This window comes from Pseudorasbora parva, chromosome 5 (genome assembly GCF_024679245.1).
Source record: "Pseudorasbora parva isolate DD20220531a chromosome 5, ASM2467924v1, whole genome shotgun sequence".
Classification (NCBI taxonomy): Eukaryota; Metazoa; Chordata; class Actinopteri; order Cypriniformes; family Gobionidae; genus Pseudorasbora; species Pseudorasbora parva.
The window spans coordinates 16,840,832-16,849,964 of NC_090176.1; the positions used below are offsets into that span (position 1 = coordinate 16,840,832).

At 35.0% G+C, this 9,133-nt stretch overlaps 1 long non-coding RNA gene across 1 annotated transcript; it reads right to left on the bottom strand.

Moving 5' to 3' along the window:
* Positions 1–266: 266 nt before the first annotated feature.
* On the bottom strand, positions 267–2,095 carry LOC137075993 (uncharacterized). The gene is made up of 4 exons (XR_010905148.1): positions 1,939–2,095; positions 1,034–1,149; positions 814–891; positions 267–608 (listed from the first exon to the last, which is right to left on the bottom strand). It is a non-coding gene; the product is annotated as an uncharacterized lncRNA (long non-coding RNA).
* Between the last annotated feature and the right edge of the window lie 7,038 nt (positions 2,096–9,133).

A 9,133-nucleotide genomic window follows, 5' to 3' on the forward strand; every position in this document is an offset into this window, starting at 1 on the left:
TGTTTAGTCTGACAGCGTATCTAAGTGTATGCACACTATACTTTCCATGTCCACTTTTTTTTTTAAACATCACTAAAGACTTTGTAGACACTGCATTTAAGCTAGATCAACATCACAATATATTAAAAGATGCTGGATGACTTCTGTTGCTAAATGACAGTTCATTTTAAATTGACATTTGAAAAATTACACAAGACAACAAAATATATAATGCACTTTTTAAACATTCAACAGTGAGCTACACTTAAAATGAAAGGCAGAGACACTTTTATCATTACAATGAGCACCAAACAACTGCAGCATGCTGTGTTTGAATGCCCATTGTATGTTTATTATGAAACAGGAATATAGTGGAACGCATTAGACAAGAACATTACCTAATATCTTTAATACTACATTTCCATTTGTGTTCATCTGTGCATTCTCTTCAAGCCCTATCTGATGTGTGAGTGTCAAGTGTGGTAGGTACTGTAGGTGTGAAAATCTTATTCTGTCACCACCTTCATACATTTTTGTTTTCTCAGCCTTTCGGCCCTCCACTGTTATTTTTCTTCAGCTTGGGCGAATCCACCATGCCATCTGGATTAATAGTTTTGTCTGTGGAAAAACTGGCAAAAGAGGAGAAGTCAAAAATAGAGCCCTCAGACCTTTAAACACAAACCAGCAAAACATGTGCTCAGCTAATACATGCTATTATGTAGTTTCACTGGTCATGACCTCAGCAATTTCTAGTCATCATTGCACATCTTCACTATGTTAATGCCATTCATTTTAGTCCATGTTGCTAAACTAAGATAGTTTGAAACATCATACCTTACAATCCTTTGCAGCATTTAATATTTTTATCTTTGTTTGTGTGCCATTCAGTTTGACTTCATCTTGGCTTTAAGGCTGTAAACGGAAGAGGGAAAAAAACAGCATTAAGCTCATTCACCATCCTTCAAGCCACACAGGTATAATATCAGTTTTTAATGCATATTCATAAAGCAGAAGGGCTCTTGACATAGTGAGCACTCGTATGCTAATGCACTACCTGATGGCCTCCTGCATGTTAAATGCATTTTCATTTAATGGGCACCTTCCCTCTGCTCTCGACTGATGCCCAGAGCCTGAGAGAGAGCGCTCCATATCCCATGTCCTGCAGCCCATCTAGCGAGGAAAAGAGGTGGAGGGTCAATTAATCATTTCATAACTCCAGTCATTCAATCAGTTATTCCCCATAATCTACTCTCAAATGAATAAATCACTCAAAGACATGCTTAAGGGAAGTGAAACTTGTCAATATTAGAGTTTTAAATTATTATATATATATATATATATATATATATATATATATATATATATATATATATATATAAATAAATAAACAAAACGTGATGAATCTGCTCTACGAGGCTACTATCAGGTGACAAAAAAAAACTAAAAATTTGATAATACTGTACGCACGTGCAAGGAATGTGTTTTAGTGCATTTCAACGGTTATGTACAGAAAATGTTTTATACATTTTGCAACAATGAATCCAATTAAATCGATTACATTTCTAAAAACTTGTCACGTGCACCCTGGGTCAACGCGATACAATCTTATGTAGACCAAAACTATGAGCACGGAGATATTAAACACAGTGGATATTTAAAAAGGGTAAACTGAACTGCATGAATTTCATTAAAACTAATAAGGCTGATTCAATTTAACCTAATATTTTTCAGAAATCAGATTTCAGCTTATACATTTAAATGTAAATAATGCATAACATGTGTCTGAAGAGTAGAATAACGTTTATCATAAAAAGAACCAAGTTGTTGATGTTGGGCGAGGCGTGGTGAGCACGTGTTTCGTAGGCCAACACTGAGCCTGAACAATATGAATCACCAATAGTGTCTAGACCACCTCCAAAAGCGATGTGCATTTAAGATTGTTGTTCAAGTTTACATTACCTGTGACGTCTTGGTGAGTCATTGTAGCGGACTGTAATGTCGGTTACTGATATTATACGACTCGAGACTGCGCCGCTTCAGCCGCCTCTGCTTCTTCTGGTACTTCTTCGGAAAGGGGGTGAAGGCTCACTGCGCCGGGGTTTAAAAGCGGCAGGAAGTGCATCACTCGCAACTCTCCGCCCATCGCCTGGACGTGTACGCCCTCTACAGGACATTATAAACTTACACTATACTAAATTATAAGCCATGAAGAAAACTGTCACTTGAAATAAAATTAATTCAGAATTGCCAACATTTCTCATTTAGTTTAATATGTAGCACCTCATAATGTAGCCTAATAACTGCACATATAATGGAAGTATTACATTATTATTGTAATAAAATGTTCATAACATAATCATTTTCTCAAATTGTAATAAAATCTTTTTAAAACTGTAATAAATTTTGTTAAACAATACATTATATTCACCAAAACATGTCATTTTTATTATTGTAATTTTGAAAATATAAATCATAAACTACCTGAAAAATGCATATTCATGCTATTATTATTTTGTTATTAAACAAAACATTATCATTTTTTTTTACAGTAAATAAAAAAGAAATCTAAATCTTAAAATCCAGTCTTAAACTACCTACAAAATCCACTAGATACTATGGATACAAACATTCAAAGGTAGCATTTCGCAGGTAGACTGGTTTCAGAATAATAATAAAAAAAGTACTGTAAGGGAATAATAATATTTTTTTAATGTTTTAATAATACACATTTTTTATGTTACAATAATACAAATATGACATGTTTTTTGTGAGTTTTTAATGTAAAAAATGATTACATTATGAACTACATTTTATTACATTTTGAGAAAATTGTTACATTATGAACATTTTATTACAATAATAATATTAATGTAATACGTAATTACATTTTTTGCTACAGAGTTGATACAGATGTATTAAAATAAAACTAAAGCTAATGAATAAAAACAGTAAAGATATGCGCTAACACTTTACAATAAGGTCTCATTATAAGTTAATTAGTTAATACATTAGTGAACATAAACTAACTAAGAAATATATATTTTACAGCATTTATTAACGTTTGTTAACATTAGTTAATAAAAATATTTATAATTATGTTAGTTTACAGCATTAATATTAACAAACTATAACTTTTGATTTTAAAAATGCATTTGTAAATGTTGCAATTAACATTAACTAAGATTAATAAATGATATATATATATATATATATATATATATATATATATATATATATATATATATATATATATATATATATATATATACACAAACTACTAAAATTAAAACATAAAATAAAAATAAAAACAAATTCAAAATATTGATTAAAAAAAATAGTAGTACAGGTGTGGTCAGACTTATTAGCACCCCTGGTGAATATGATCAAATATGGCTGTTAAAAGAAATCTGCATTGTTTATCCTTGATCTATTATTTTAAAAAAAATTGCAAAGAAAAACGAAAAACAACAGCCTTTCATTGAAGTAAAACAATTGTAGGGGGAAATCTCACATTATAAAACATGCTTTTCTCCAAAACACGTTGGCCACAATTATAAGCACCCCGATAATTTTTTATGAGTATATCTCTGAAGTATTTTCCCATTCATTTTTACGTTTTAGCACTACAGGATAACTAGGAACATGAAATTGTCTAGACTTCCTGTTCAGGAGTAAATATGAAGAAACACAAAAGCCAAATTCCATTAATCATTCGGAATGAATAAAACCAAAGAATACAGTTCTGATGTGCGACAAAAATTGTTGAGCTTCACAAAATAGAAAGTGGCTGTAAGAAATTGCTAAAGCATTGAAAATTCCCATTTCCAGCATCAGGACAATGATGAAGAAGTTCCAATCAACTAAAGACGTGAGGGAACTGCCTGGAAAAGGATGTGTGTATTGTCCTAATGCTCACTGAGAAGGGAGAGTCTGAGTGGACAAAGACTCTCCAAGGATCACAGATGGAACATTGCAGAGATCAGTTGAGTCTTGGGGTCAGAAAGCCTTAAAAAAAAACAAAAAAAAAAACATTTCAAACAACCCCATACATCACCATGCACATGTTGGGAGGCTTTAAAAAAAAAAAAAAATCTTTCAGCATATTCAGTTGTCAGACACAACAGACATTTCCTACTGAGGAATACTCAGAAAATACATAAAACCAAGTTATCTATTAGCTGTCTAATCTATGTATCAATCTCAGACACAGGCCATTGCCAGTTTTACATATTTTTTAAACTAGCCTATACATTTGATCAAAAACCATGCAGAAAGACTAGCCACTGTGTTGCTTTGTAAATCTTAAAGCAGTAAATATCACATTCTCAATAGATTAAAGCAATGCTGAGAATGTTTTTAGGTTTAGAAGTCTGGTCTGTGCTCTCTCACTAGGCGGCGCTATTCAACAAGCCAAACGTTCATTCAACATTATGACAATAGACGCTGTGACAGGGATGAAAGCGAGGCTTTGAGGGATAGCCTACTATCTTACCGTGTTTATTTTGTCATCCGCTGTAAAAAGAAAAAGCCATCACTCTTAATTTTCCACAGCTCATGTTGCCTGGAGTTTTTTTGTATACTGAAATGGAAATTTATTTTTGCAGTGTTTCGTCAACAGAACACATTATTTAAATAATCATAGTAAAAAGCCTCACTTCAATTCCCGTTAAAAAAAATAAAAAAAACAAAGATGGCGCCGCTGTAAGGTTAGCCTATACTTAATGGAGAGTCTGTCCCATACACCCTCAGCCTCCAACTAATTAATGTTGATCATCAACCACCCCTGTAACACTGAAACAATTTATGAACTAGGGTAAACACAATCTAATCTTATGCTGAAAACTGTGCTTAGGGGGCTTTTGAGCACAGACAGATGATTAATGTTGCCTCTTTTGTCTAATTAGTGCCTGGGCAAAATGAAGCCATTTGCAACCGATTTCATTTTCCCTGGGGATATAGATAAAGTAAACGGAACTTATTTTGTATGAAACACTCGCTTTTCTGTTTTATATACTAGGTATTGCCATGTAAATGTTGTTCGCAACAGACAAAGCTCTAGCAGAACTTGTGCAGTTATGCACTGATATCCAGATGAGGGCAGTAGTACGTTACTGTCTGAACTTACAGAGAGTCTAAGCACAGGTACATTTTACACTTTATGAAGGATTTTACCTCTGGAACTAATCCATTTAAAACTGACAAACATCTTTAACATATATTTGGAGAAAAACCTTCCTTTAAATGAGATCTTCGCGAAGGAAGACTAATTTAAAGTAGCATAATGTTTCGGCTCCTGCATTTTAATCCGATGGGTTACTTTAACATAATTGATTTGCAATGTCCTGCAGCAGTGATTGGTCATAATACAACAGCTAACAATGTACCAGTTGTTTCATGGCACCTGTACATCCATTTGAGAGATAACAAGAAAAAGCAATCAAATTCCCAAATTACCAACAACTTCCAATGTTCAGTTGACTGACCAATTATCTGTCGCCCTTTTATACAACAGTCAGTGACTCAATTACAATAAAATGCTTACACTCTGTTCTGGAAATGACTGTCCCTCAATCAGTGTTGTGTGTCCTCAGAGATATGCTGCGTATGCAGATGAGCTGCTTAAAGAGATGCATTGGGTCATAAATGCCCAGTGCAATTAAAGTCTTCAAACTGGGGATCAGACTCCGAGTGATTTATCAAAATGAGCCTCTTTCCAGTTTTATCTGGGGCATATGAGAAAAGTCAATGCGTGAGACCTTTGCTCCTTCATATAAACCCATAACCAGTCAATATCCTGCTTAAAACGCAACGGTTCATCTGTAGACGGCAAAATTTTTTGACTCTTTGGGGAAAGCAATGGCCACACTCATGCAGATTTGGGGAAATTAAAGTTTTTAAATATTAAAGGTTTCAAAGATTTACTTTGACCATTTATTGGCTGTTCGTGTATGCTGTCAGGTTAAATTTATGGCAGTAATTTTACTGTATTTAATTGGAATATGAATATTTTAATGTGTAGTTTATACCCTTAAGCTCTAAGGGTCTGTCAGAAAATGTGATTTTAATCATAGAATTATTAAGTGCCATTAGAGAGGCAAAAAGTGTTTGACTTTAAAATAATGGGATTTTTTTAGGTTAATTTTTGCATAGTAGACAAATATGAACTTTTGAAAAAGTATAAATCTGCCTGGAACAGTTCATGTTAACTAATATAGTTACCTAATGTTAACTAATGAAACCTTTTTTTTAAGTGTTAATTACTTTTTTGCTTAAAGTTTCCCAGAATGTATATGTCTGACAATTGAATTTCATTATTTAAAAAAATAAATGAATGATGACCTATTACTATAAAAATAGGTCTATTATTATACTATTCTACTATATATTAATATTAATCGCAATTGAATCGCTCATTTCTATGTGTTGTAAATGTATCTTAAATTAAGTTTGAATTAAGTTTTCAATACTCTAATCAACATGGGGGACTAATATGCATGCTTTATGCAAATATATGTTTATTATTAGTGAAACCATACTTATTCAATAGGCTAATAATCAATAAAACAGCATGAAGACTAGATATGTATCAAAGGTCATAGATGTTTATCAAAGAACTTGTTCATGTCTCTTAAGCCTAAGCTTAAAAATTCAGAATAGGCAGTGATTTCTCTCATTTTAAGAATAATAAAAGGAGTTTTACTGGCAGTTTATTTCAGATCAGGGCACAGTTCCTATGAAAAATTAGTAATGTGAAAGCTGTCATGGGGACCTTTGAGCGCACCAGTACCACACCATACCTGGAGAAGGTCAAGGAGTAGGAATATAGTGTGGCCCCTTTAAGACTTGGAATATATTGTGGCCCCTTTAACAGATGCGCGCTATTAAACTGCCGGTATTTTGCGTAGTGCGCGCCGAACTGTGTCGCGATTCACGCGGACAGTGTGAGAAACACTTGCGGAGCGCTCTTGTTCAGAAAAGTAACCTGTGCATTCGTTTTAGACGATTGTAATGTATTTAGTTCAATATAACATGTACTGTAAGTGGTGATGGTGTTAATGATTTACCTCAGAGAGAGCTTGCAGTGCATCACGCTCGGACTGCAGAGAATGTGCTCAATTTAAACAGACTTTTCTTTCGACCTGGTGTCTAATATGGTTAAACAGAAATTATGGTAGCTTATAGGCAATAACTGCACTTTTGGTTAAGAATATAAATGTTACTTAACCATTTTCTTTCCTTATTAATGTTTGCTGGTGCATCCGTTACGTCTATGGCTCATCTCGAGTTCTCTATCTATGCTACACCACAGATCAAAAAGAAAATGCGTGCTGCGTTAATTGCGGGTTAATAAGTATATAGGGCCTATATATATGCGCAAAATAGTGTCCCCAGACTTTTGGACCCCAATGTGTTTATTAACGTCATCAACGTATCATCTGGAGACTTTGGCCATTCTCCTCTACTGGTTTTGACATAACTCATGTTGTTTTAATTCCTCAATAGTTAAGTCATATAGAGAATCAGGGTAGTCTGGGGCCGCAGTGCCTTTTTTGGGAATGTCATGTGAGAGCGCTGATGCCGTTTTGCCTGAAAATAAAGTTGGAGCTGTCTGGAAGTTGTGGAATGTGTAGCAGGCTCAGGGCCAGTGCTGTGTTTGGAGTCAACCGGGCCGGATAGCAGGGTTCTCAGGGACACCCGGACAGACAGGAGGCAGGTACAGCTGATTTTCATCCTTCTCCTCCCACCACATCTACACAGTCATGAGGAGTATGCAATATGAAAAAAACCCACAAAAAACCTAAGAATAGCCTTTCTCACAGTTGAGCAATACTGTGAATCTAAACACTTAAGTCCATCATTTTGATGACAGCTCCTTTCTTTGCTAAAGGGAGGACAGTGTTGCTGATGTTTATGTTGCAGGACCAGTGCTTCGTGATGCCCTTTGGCAAAGTGTTGACATTAATGGAGATACAGTCTTCAGTCACTCCCACTGGAATCTGAAAGGAATAATTCACTCATAAATTATATTTCTGTCATCATTTACTCCCCTCAAGTTGCTCAAAACCTGTATGATGATTTTCTTTTTTCTCTGAAACACAAAATATATTTGACAAAGAAGAAATGACGTGATCTCTCTCTTTCTCTCTCTCTCTCTCTCTCTCTCTCTCTCTCTCTCTCTCTCTCTCTCTCTCTCTCTCTCTCTCTCTCTCTCTCTCTCTCTCTCTCTCTCTCTCTCTCTCTCTCTCTATTCCTCCCAAAGGTGTTCTTTTGGGTTGAGGTCAGGACTCTGTGCAGGCGAGTCAAGACACCAAACTTGCTTAAACATGGGCCTTGGTCTTTATGGGCCTTGCTTTGTGCACTGGTGCACAGTCAGTCATGTTGGAAGAGGGTCACTCCCCAAACTGTTCCCACAAAGTTGGAAGCATGACATTGTCCAAAATGTTTTGTTATGCTGAAGCATTAAGAGTTTTTTATACTGGAACTAAGGGGAGATGACCAAATTCCTAAAAAACAACCATACACCAAAATAATCCCCCCTCCAACAAACTTTACATGTGACATAATGACTCATCCATCGTATTGCCAGACAGAAAAGCATGATTCTTCACTCCAGAGAACACTATAGAGTCCAGTAGTGGCGTGCTTTACACCACTGCATCTGATGCTTTGCATTGCACTTGGTGATGTGAGGCTTGCATGCAGCTGCTCGGCCATGGAAACCCATTCTATGAAGCTCTCTACGCACTGTTCTTGAGCTAATCTGTAGGCCACACAAAGTTTGGAGGTCTGTAGCTATTGACTGCAGAAAGTTGGCAGCTTCTGCACAGTGTGTGCCTAAGCATGTGCTGACCCCGCTCTGTGATTTCACATGGCCTACCTATAGTGTATTCTATTTCCTTTGACCATTTTTTTTTTACAAAGCATTTGTTTTGTATTATTATTTTTTTTTGCCAAATCATTTTGTCAGATAAATTCCTTAACTAGATTTAGTGTGTTTTTCTTCCCTCTTATTTAACATCTTTAAAAAATATATGAAATATGTTAGATTTTGATGGTTTAAGGGTCATTAAAAACAAATGTCCTCTACAGACACACACGCATATAAAGATATATGAACTTATATAATTCATTTTATTTATTTTATTTAGCCTGT